The 12,156-nt window shown below is 39.7% G+C and overlaps 1 protein-coding gene and 1 pseudogene across 1 annotated transcript in view; both read left to right on the plus strand.

Annotated features, from left to right (window-relative positions):
• The window catches only part of GALNTL6 (polypeptide N-acetylgalactosaminyltransferase like 6), a 2,999,321-nt gene that overhangs the window by 2,131,685 nt on the left and 855,480 nt on the right, over positions 1-12,156 (plus strand). The window lies entirely within an intron of this gene.
• On the plus strand, positions 4,486-4,924 carry LOC138515568 (large ribosomal subunit protein eL31-like; annotated as a pseudogene).

Consider the following 12,156-nt stretch of genomic DNA (forward strand, 5'->3'; position numbering starts at 1 on the left):
CTCCAGTTCATACAGATACAATGCTTGTCTCCATCACCCAGGCAACCACTGCCGTGCAACTACCTGCAGTGATTGCAATACTCATTCCAGTCTGAAAATGGCATACCACACCAGTGCATGGAAACTAAGACATTAAGTCAGAGGCAAGTCCATACGTTCTGATGGAACCAATTCAGACATATTGCCAAAGTTAAATTGGTGCACTGTTTATTGTATGCCAGTCTGCCCGATGTTCAACCATACCTTATAGTGACTTCCATACAAAGCAGCACATTCACAAATACATTACAACTTTTAAAATAGCATAATGCCTATTGTTAGCTTGGATGTATACACCAATGTTGCCATGTTTGGTGTCTTATGTCCTCCACAATCAGGGTTTTTATACATAAAGCCCAACACATGTTGGTGGGAAGTACTACTGCCATGTTGTCCTCTTGTATTATCAATGTGGTTGCCTTCATACTCTGAGGCTTAAAGTTGGCCATAGTGTGTTTTAAATCCTTTATCAATGTTCAGACCTCCATTTTGTTAGGTTGAGCATCTTGAAATACTTGACCTTAGACATGCTTCTTTGTGTGCTTTTCGATAGCCCCCTTTATAAACCATATGGGAATGCATTATTTATGATTTGCCTGTTTATCAGAAGTATCCCCTTGGTAAAGGTACACTTTCTACTTTTGATACATTTTTGAAGATGTATTTTCAGCAGAATGTATGCAACATATTGTTGCATTTACGTGTTAATGTGGTGCTACTTGTCAAACATAATAAGTCATACACAGTGGGTTATTGTTTGATGATATAACATAATATATAATAATTTTTGAATTATAGGGATTTTGAGGATGTTGCAATAGATACTGTTTTTCTATTGTGCTGCTTCAATTATAGTCTGTGGTGAGGTTGAATTGCTGTGATCTATAGAAAGTTGACTTTGCAAGGAACTAATCACCGTATGCAAGTCAGGTCTTGAGATGAATGTTAGCCTGTTTTTATATCCATACGTGGTCAGCAAAAATATTGTGCATGCAATTTTGGTTAATGTAATTTTCTGATTTTTCAGAGATGTATTATTTTTTCTCTGATAATGGAATCAATTCATGAGTGTGTATTTGAGTTTCATGTAGACATTTGTATCCTCTGCATCATGGTGAAAATAGGACGTTTTAAATTATTTACAAAAGAATGACGTATCTTAAGACAGAATTGTATTGTGGATTCGGGATTCATAAGTCCTTCTATTGGGCAGCCTGCAGTTAAAAGGACGGAGTGATCAGACCCATTGAAAAAAAATGTAAATCTTTCCCAATGTCTATTTACTGAAGCATCGTTTTTGGTTGTACTGTGTGTAATTCGTTATTTAAGAATGTATAATACAACATTTGTAAGAATAGTAAGTTATTGATGAAGGAGAAACTGGTTAACATATTTCGGCGTGATCGACCTGCAGACCTAGTTATTCAGAGCCCTTAATACACCTTTTGATTCTGCCACTGTGCTGCACAACCCACATACTTCAATTCCCATATTTATTCATACTGGCATTCTGACAAAGTTCAAAATGACAATAAAATGCAATTCAGGGTAACTTGTTTTGAACTTTATTTTATAATACAGTGCAAATTGTTGGAGAAGAAAGAAAGCCTGTTCTGAATACTGATATTTGGCGTAGTGGGTGTTCATCTCTTTTTGGAAATTGACAAGTCACATCCATTTGCAGGGTATTGTGTTTGTTGCAATGTTACAATAGCCATCAGACACTGTTTATGTGGTTCTTGGCTCACCATGGCTTTGTAAACATGTACTGATTGATTGACTAATACCATGTATTAGGCATTACAGGGTACAGAATTTACATTCCAGAACACATAAAAACAGACACGGGAACATTATTTAGCAGGTATGCCTTCCGTAAAATATGTTGTAGGGGTGGCACACTATTTATTCACTAGGTGTCTCTAAGTTGTATGCATTAGTAAGTTCAAATTAAGAAATATGTATTTTTATTTACACTTTAGAGTAAAATTAACTAAAATAGAAGGACTTTACTTTCTGTGTCCAACTTTCTTTAGATTTTTGCAAAATTGCGATTTCCTGTCCTGGTTTTGTCCAAAGTACATTTTTACATCAATGGCGTGGTATGTTATGTTATTACATGTTTATACTGCACCCATCACTACTGTAGTGGTCCTATGGTGTCTGGTCTTATCACCCAGCCAGGGTGTCAACAGGCCTTAATCTGTAGAAAGGAAGGGAGGTTTCTGGAGGAGGTTACAGGAAAGAGAAACTAGACAATAGAATAACCAAAAGGAAAACAATTGGGATGAGTTGGAGGAGATATGGTTGTCAAATGTGATAAGTTATTGGTAAGATTAAGTGTAAGAGAGTACAATATGCTGTTAGATAGTGGACTTACATTTGAGGTTGTTGGGACACTTTGGGAGAGATCGCATTGACTATATTTGGTTGGTGGTAAGTTAGAGCAGGTGCAACTGTTGGAAAATATAAAATAACACATATATATATATATATATATATATCACTGCTCTTATTTTGTACTGATTTATTCTTGAAGGGACTATTTCATATCATATATAGAAAAGCTTCTAATCACTCGACTATTGGATCACAGAGGTCAGACCAGCTAACACGGCAGACCTAAACTCTGACCCAGAGCCCAGGAAAGGCTTATCTGTCCTTTATGTCTTTCTCTCCCCTTCTTTTTGTCAGAAAGAAAGAAAATAGCAAAGAAAGCAAGGAAACAAGAAACAAGCTCAATCCTAGCTGCACCGCTTCCATCAGCTTATTTTAATTGGTGAAGGTAGCTGAGTACTGTCAGGATTTGTGACAGGGCCTTGCCCAGAGCCATTTGGTAGTACACTGCACCTTCTGGCAGATCCTCCGGGTGAATGGTCTGAATACAGGGGCACTAATAAGAGTTGCGCAGTATAGAAAACAATACTTTGAGGATCCAACAACAATTTTGTTTGGCTCACCATTGATGGATAGAATACTCTAAAGAGATAAATGGAAAGAACACTTACTGTGATATTGATGGATGAAAGGTGCCCTCAGATTGGCACCAGTGGATGAACCGTTTTATGTTGAGCCTTTATCAACCCAGCCACCAGTTCCTCCAAAGTATACATGGGAGAACCACAGATTCAAATTGAACACCCCTTTTCTTGGCAGTAACAAACAAAGAAGCCAAGAAGTGAATGGTTATAAAGCGTGAAAGAAAGGAAAGAACAACACTGGGAGTAGCCCTGGACTAGTTCTTTGGTGCAAGTACTATATACAAATTAAAAAAAACAATGACATGGCATGGAAAATTATAAACTGTTCTTTGACACCTTATTTTCACTTGAGCATGATAAGAGCACTTGTAATGCAAAAGTAACACTGCCTAAAAACCTGTATGTACACAAATATTATGTGTTTTTTAATGGTGAAAATCCATAGAAATGGTATGGGGTAAATAACAATTGCAGCTTATGCAGTGTGTGATTTTGCCCTTTTGGATACATCTACAACCTTTCCATAGCACAGTGGCAGGCTCTACAATTACAAAAGAGCTCCGCTGCTCTCGAGCCAGATTGGTGTTATATGTTGAACATTGAACAGTGAGCAGGAAAAGTAGGTTTGTGTGAAATTTAAATTATGTTGTAATAATAGGGATGAATTAATAATGTTTACAATCAGGTAAATGCTACATTGTTTAAAGTATTCCGTTTTAATGGTGAGTAAAATTGATAACATAAAATCGAAGAAAAAATTAATTTCCAAGATGTATTGTCAATAAATTAGCTCAAAACGTATGTAAATATGGTTCATTTACATTGCTGAGAATGCCTCTAGCAGAAGAGGTTTTGCAGATGTATTATCAACACAAGAGGTACACGCAAATAAACATTGTTCACTTGGTTGGCTGAGAAAATCTCAAATTATTGTTGATTTATTTTGTTTCCAATAAGTTAAACATACAAGCAAATTATGTTCACATGTTTTGCAGATAAATGTTCTATATATAATTAGCAGATTTCTTTATCAGAAAAATAGTTTCAAAACTGGAATGAAAAGTGTTCACCTAGTCTGCTATGAAAACCTCAAGTAAATGTTTATATGGGAATACGAAACCTATGGCATATTTTTCTGCTGAGGAAAACAAATCCCAAACACAAGTATTCTATAGAATTTTCAAACTGATTGTGCAGGTTTTAAAAACTGAAAAACCTGGTATGACTTCATCGGATTCCCTTGGCTTGATAACATTTTTCATTGACTGTGGTTCAGGGTGGCAAAGCAATGATCTCTACTTAGTTTCCCCAACTATTTATTTTTTGACTTCATGCTTTTCTTGATGAGATTTTGCAAAAATCAAGAAGATACCAAAACTGTTCATTGTTCCACACTTCATGGAGTTGTGATAATTCAATACATGCCACAATCACAATTGGTGATTCTACAAGATAGTGCTTTTTCCGTCATTGGCTCCCTAGCAAGATGGCTCCTGCAAAGAAAGGGGGTGAGAAGAAGAAGAAAGGCAGGTCTGCCATCAACGAGGTGGTAAGTAGGGAATACACCATCAATGTCCACAAGCGAATCCATGAAGTAGGCTTCAAGAGACGTGCACCTCGTGCCCTGAAGGCAATCCGGAAATTTGCTGTTAAAGAGATGTGGACTCCAGATATTCGCATTGACACCAGATGAAACAAAGCAGTTTGGGCTAAAGGGGTCAGGAATGTTCCATATTGTATGCGTGTGCGTTTGTCAAGTAAACGTAATGAGGATGAAGATTCTCCCAATAAACTGTACACATTGGTCACTTGTGTACCAGTCACCACATTTAAAGGTCTCCAAACAGTCAACGTTGATGAGAACTGAGGTTTTTCTTTGAAAATAAAAATCTAAAATTCAAAAAGATAGTCCTGATCCACATAACTATTTCCCATGAATTAATTTAAATATATTGGGGTTTTTCTTGGTTGAAGGAAAATATTTCAGTTCAGAAATAGTATCACAATGTTATTTTACAGTTAGTTGAAATATTGGGTTATTACAATAAAATAACTGAACACTGATGTTGGCTGACTGGCAACGATCATCCGTTGCTCAATCCATCCTTTCTGAACCTCAGTACTGCGAAATTATAGGCACAATGGTATACCCACTTTACCTCCATTATATCCCCCAACCCATCACCAGGTAGAGAAATAGAGATAGGGAGAGAGTCAGAGAGAAATAGAGAAAGGGAAAGAGCAAACAGAGAGATACAAAGCGAGAGAAAGAGAAATAATTGTGGGTAGTTGGAGCATCCCCTAAACTAGATTGCCCAGCTCTAGAGTTCATTTTGCTTTCACTATGTAATGATCATTTGCACAAGGTAAGAAGACTGCCAGTATGTTAAGGATATGATTGTTTGTACCACTTTAAAAAGGTATATATGGAGGTTTGGAGCTGTGTGACACTGACAATGTAACTTTTGCATTCTGTCAGTGTTTTCATGCATGCACCTGGCTCTATTTGGGCAAAGGCTAGCCTCTCACAAGGCGGGGATGCAGCCTTCTACAACACTCTTTGTGGAAGTTGCATGGTGGATCCTTGGGATGGCCCATGCCTCCTCCCAAAAGAACCTGGGCATCTGCCCTGCATGTGTGACACCTTCCATGTGACACATATGTAGAGTGCCGCCTCCACGGTTGTCTCCACAACAATATGCACCAACTGCACAGCAAACATACAAGGGGTAATTGTAAACTGAGTGGTGAGGAACATGAACGTGTAAACTTGCCTTTATGCTTTTATTTTCCACTCCAGCTCATTGTGCAGCCATCCTGAGTTGCAGGGGGGCAGCGAAGCAGAAATAGCACCCACGCTTTGCTTTCCTCCTCCATCTCAGTAGAGCACTTCATTTCACGCCTGCGTGAGATTTTCATGCAGGTGTATAACACGTGGATTCCAAAGGAATATGCCTCACATTACACTGGCTACTGAACAGGTGGTTCCATTAGTATCCCTTAAAAACCTCTACCTACAAGCCATATTTGCTGGCAGTGTTTTATTTCTCTCCTAGCTGACAGGTAAATTAAAGCATAAGGCGATTTTGCCCTGCTTTTTTACTCTTTACGCTCTTCTTTGAGAGTGTTTTTTTTAAACTTTATTTACTAAACATCTACAACAAAAACCCAAGACAATCAATGTACAACAAATAAAACATGACAAACAATCCAAGAAAAGCACAGCATTTTCCACAGTTCAATGTACAGAGTGAGATATACAACACCGCATACCCCCAATAAATCAAGGAAATCTCTGAATCACCCCCCACCCAACAACCACAATGTTAGAACAGCTGCAAAAATCTAGCAAATATTTTTTCAAACAAAGCCATTTTACCAAGTCTCTTATACATCACTCTCTCCATATTTGCCAATTCATGCATCTCAGACAGCCACATCTCAACATTCAGTGTCAAAGCATTCTTCCAGTTCCTTAAGATAATTCTTTTACTAGTCATTGCCCCTCTGAACAACCACTTCTACTCACTCCGAGAGAGATCATCTAAAGACTCATCACTCCCCAATATGATCATACTAAAATTCAAGACCGGGTGAATCACTGCATCACATATACGACCAATCTCACCCCAGAAAGCCTCACCAGCCTACAATCCCATAGTAGATGTTCCAGTGTATCAATTTCACATGAACACCTCCAACAATCTGTATTCTCCGACATCACTCTTTTATGAATTCTCTCAGGCGTCCAATAAATGCGATTCAGAATTTTAATCTGTCTCGATCTTCCTGTGAGTCCCAGCGAGCACAACTTCACGTTCATACACATGTTTTGCCACACGCCCTCCGTGATATCCAATCCGATTCTCCTGCCCCACTCCTCTCTTAAAGAATCATTCCCTTGAAAACACGACACAAACACTTTATGCAGGCGACTGGCCAGACCTCCACCCGATCCCACCAAATCCCTTGCAAACAACTCCAACACAATTTTCTTCTCCAAATCCACAACACCAATTGCTGTTTTGAGCTTTACAAAGTCAGAAGCTCTAAAGTTTTCATTACCATATTGTTGCTGCAATTCCCTTGCGTCCATCCAACGACCATTTGTAAACAGGTCACCAACCCACCTCACCCCACCCAGAAACCAATCTGCCCAAAAAATCACCCTCCCATCTATCTTGATAGCAGGATTTAGCCACACCGAGGCACCAGGCTCCCTCAAAGCATCAACATCCAAATAACGGCACAAACCCTTCCATCCGCTCCTCAAGTCATCTATCAACAAATCGTGTCCACAACTCTTCCTGGAGACTGAGGTCAACACAGCTCTGGAAGTAAGAGGTCCATTGAAACTGGTTTCAGCCTCTACCCAAACATCTTGCAAATGCTCCCCAAAGGGAACCAAAAATTCAGAAAAGAAGGCTAGGTGATATGCTCTGAAATTCGGCACCCCATGACCACCCTTATGCAATGGCAATTGTAACTTCCACAATTTCAATCTTAGGGGGTTCCTATCCCACAACAACTCCTGCAACATGTCCAAATCTCTCCAAAACGTCTTAGGGAACATCAAAGGAACCATGCTCAAAACATAATTAATCCTCGGGGCAGATACCATTTTTAATGCGTTCACCTTACCCCACAAAGAAAGATTCAAAAGACTCCATCTCTCAAGATCCGTCCGCAAACCACTACACATGACCCGCGCATTTTCCTTAACCATGTCACCAATCCCCAGAGTAAGCAAAACCCCCAAATACAGCAATCTATCCGGACACCACCTGAAGCCCAAATCCACCACAAACCTCCTATAAACAGAATGCGTCAAAGGCATAATCTCTGATTTCATCCAGTTAATTTTGTAGCCAGAACAAAGATTAAACTCCGCCATAACATCCATCAATGCCGGTATAGACTTCTTGAGATCACTAAGGACTAAGAGCATGTCATCCGCAAACAACCAAATCTTCTGTGTTATCTCCCAGCACGAGTGACCCACCACATCCTCAGCCCTCCTGATAAACTCAGCCAGTGGTTCCAAAGCCAAAACAAATAGAAGAGGCGACAGAGGGCACCCCTGCCTCGTACCCCTCTCCATTCTAATTCTCCCAGACCTCATACCATTGGTAACTACCTCTGCAGTTGGCTCACTGTATAACAGCCTGATCCAGGAAATAAACCTCATACCGAAACCCATCTTGTCCAACACCGCATAGAGGAAGTCCCAATTCACCCTATCAAATGCCTTCTCCACATCCAAAGATAAAACAGCACTATCCCCTTCCTGACCACTTGCTTTCGAGACAATATTTAAAATCTTTCTGATGTTACTGGAGGTCTTCCTACCCTTCACAAAACCAGATTGATCCACATGTATCACTGACGGAAGCAGACGCTCCAACCTGCAAGCCAACATTTTCGCCACCATCTTATTATCAACATTAACAAGACTAATAGGCCTATAACTGGAAGGCAGAGTTTCATCCCTCCCTCCTTTCAAGAAGATCGATATCAAAGCATGACGAGTAGTCTTCTTTGAGAGTGTTGAAAAGTGTACGCTTTGGTGGTTCCCTTTATGCTATTGAATGAAAATGCCCCATTTCCCAAAATGTTTTGTTTGTGCAAGGGACACATTCCAGTAATGATCGCCCCTACTCTGCAAAGACCAACATGTATCACTAACTCTTTACATTATAGGGCATTAAAAGCATGCTGTGGTTAATCAACCTTTACCACATTTGTATTTGCACACTCAATAGCAAATGTTCTTTCGCACTCCGGCAGAAAATGATTTCACACTATACTAAGCATACAAAGGCCCGTGGAATACATAGTGATGCTCTTCTTCTGTTCCTGTGCTATAGTCAATGCGGCTGAACAATATTCTATCGTCTTTAATTAACAGCGCTTCGCTATTTTCCACAGACACTAATTGCGCAAGGAGCAAGGCAGACAGTCAATATAGGCGGTAAGAATAATGACTTCTCGCTCCAGCTTCAAGTAGCCTGCAGCCTCACCGCAGGAGGACAATGAAAATGCTGTCGGTTCACTAGCTTATTCTGCGATGAATAATAGATAGATCAGTGAGGCGCAGAGACCACACCTGCGACTTTCATCAACAGCACTATGCTGATGAATTCAGCTATTCTACTGTAAATAATGGCAAATCTTGCAGCAGGCGACTAGACGGAGACACTGCAGGTTATCACTATATTCATAGCGCCTGGCCACACCGGGCTTCCAGCGGCTCATTTATTTACAGGTCAGACTAACATGCTGTCTTGGTCCATTGCTTTTAAATGAAACTGCTGCTACTTAGGCACAGAAGAAGGGCTGATTTAGGAAAGCACAGGACAATCACACACTGAACAAAGTGTTTTCAGAAGAACTTGTTTCAGAAGCACGCAGAGCATAGCTCAGTGCCAGCTCTTCACAATGACAACTTTACCCGTTTTGGAAAAATAAAGCTCTGGGGCTTGTTGAGGGCAGAGCGGCTGACTATGAATTACATGGTCAGTGCGCTGCTGCAATCAGCGTGTTTAAACATTAGTGTACGCACTTGTTCTACCGAGAGAAATCTAGGTGTAAGTGTCTGAACAGTAAAATCATGATTCCTTCGTAATGTTCTCCATCAACACAGAAACTAAAGACGTCTAGCCCACACTGTGAACCGAACAGATGACAGCAAGGAATCCCTGTATTTGTGTACATGAACTAACAGGCAGGAATAGAACTCCATTACTAGAAATCCCCTACCCTTCCGGAAACTGTGTATGGGGGTGTTTGGGGACATCACTAAAGGCAGTAGAAAGAATGGACAAGGGAGGGTGTGGGGATGAGTTGGATAAAGATGGAGAAGTAAACGCAAGCCATATTGGTGAACAGCCTTTGATAAACAAGAGGGTTGCTGTGAACTTAACAGAAAACCTAGTTACACTGGCAACTACAGATTGAAGAATGCAGCAGTTATCCAGCGGCCCAATGAACACGTGCTCTGTCACATGCCCAGGGTGCCTGCATTCAGTGGAGGATTCTGACGTCCAGTAGAAGCCCTGTTTCAGTACAGGTGTCATCACGTCAGGTGCCAAAACACTGAAAGAGAAAAATGCCTGCAAATGTGTTGTGCACAATCAGTGATAATAACTTACATTTGGTCCCAAAGTGAAAGAACATGGGCTTTGTTGTATTTTCAGCCAGAAATCAAACGGACATGACACTGTAGGTGTGTGGATACACAGGCATGCTGGCTTTCCCCTTGAGAACGTGTCCATGTTCATTTTTAGGCCACAAGCAAAAGAAAGAAAAGAGACACCGACAGGTCACCTGATTCAGCCTAGCTCAGTCCCAACTGAGACAAGCATAGAACATTCATTCAAACGCCACTCACTCAATATTCTCTATGCTAGTATTTACTCTGAATGAAGAAGAAAGAGTACTAAAGTTAAGGACCCTCGAGCCAGCTGCACACCACTATACTGATATCAGTCAACTTTTAGGTAATGGTGTCAATATTAGCTTCTCACAAATTATTCACATGAAGTCATGTTCATATAAAGCACAGTAATTTTAATTGAAACATAATTAAATTAAAAAACAATGATGTATTCCAAAAACCTTTTTAAGAGAGCTCTACGCGTTCCAGCTATACAACCCTTCACAGGGAGCAAATATTATATCTTAGTTCCAGATTCTTCAGTTTCATATATACAAATCAAAAGCAGAGTTAGATAAATTATTGGGCGCATCTAAACTGTCTCATTATTACACAAGTTATAAAAGATGTACAAACTCCCATATTAAGGAGTAACCATTCACCTGGATTGATGAGTTACACTATCCAAACAACCAATGGACGATTTCTTATTTTTATAGGATCAAAAAGCTGCTCTCAAGCACTGCATGGTCAAAAAGAATACACTATAAAACAAGAGAGAAATGTGTGATGAGATCACAGTATCTCGGTCCTTTCTTGGTTGACACCAAGCCTTACCTTTTAATCCAGGGTAGGATGAAAATGAAAGCAACTTCTTCAATGGGTTGATATCTGCATCAATAATATGATGCCTCACTTGGATCAGGCCAACTAACTGACATATCTGAATGAGATAATGAGGGTATCACTGTGGTATACTGTGCAGAATTCAAGTATATAAAATATATGTACACCGAGGGGTTTAAACCAATACCTCAAAGATGGAACGACATTATGGTCCCCAGTATTCATTCAATTGACGGATCACAGTTCTTTCCCATTATGGTATATACTGTAGATAAGCAGTTATCCACAACGTATTACCCGTATCTACTGGAGAATGTCACCAAAACAGGCCCATCAGGGAGAATCTATCAGGGTAAATTGAAACTGATTGGAATTATAAAAGTGAGGAGATCCATATGATTGAGTTTATAACAGGTGCAAACCTCTGAATTGTGTACAATATGTCATGAAATCTTTTGGGAACAGCTCTCTTCCTCTCTTGCTATTAGCTTATGCTTGAATTCCAAGTAGGAAACACTGGCTCCTCATGATGTGGGAGCCAACGATTCAAAAATGCACACCTTAAATGGTGCGTACCAGGTCTTGTGACTTCATCGTGTCTGTGCACAATGATGTCACATCAAAATATTGACAAGCACAAGAGTGTGCTGTATTTAAGAATGCTGTGCTGTCAAAATATCCTCTCAAACAATTATTTACGGGTTGAAGATGGTGTGTGGATGATAATAGTGTATTCCAATGTTACATGTCAAGATGATAATCAAATTGAAGGAACAGATAAATGAGGTATATCCCAGATCACTCTGTGGTTCGGCTGGCCTCATGATTTTTTCTGTTAATCCACAATGGATTGACAGTGCTGCCATTATTGGGTCACGGTATGGTGACACATTAAAAAAGATGTATGTTTAAAATAAAAATACACCAGGGTCAGTTTGGTGAATGTAGAGACCCATGTCTCGGTATCTAAATAAATCTTATGTAACCAGGTTTAACCATATAGGGGGGAGCTGCGGCAAAAACTAAACTATTAAGCAAATTGTACTACTGATCAAAGTACACATTAATGTCAGGTAAGCCATTCAAGTTCTGGTGTAGATCAGAGTGAAAATCATATTGAAAAAATCTAACAAA

This window comes from Ambystoma mexicanum, chromosome 6q (genome assembly GCF_040938575.1).
Source record: "Ambystoma mexicanum isolate Mex_15411 chromosome 6q, UKY_AmexF1_1, whole genome shotgun sequence".
NCBI lineage: Eukaryota > Metazoa > Chordata > Amphibia > Caudata > Ambystomatidae > Ambystoma > Ambystoma mexicanum.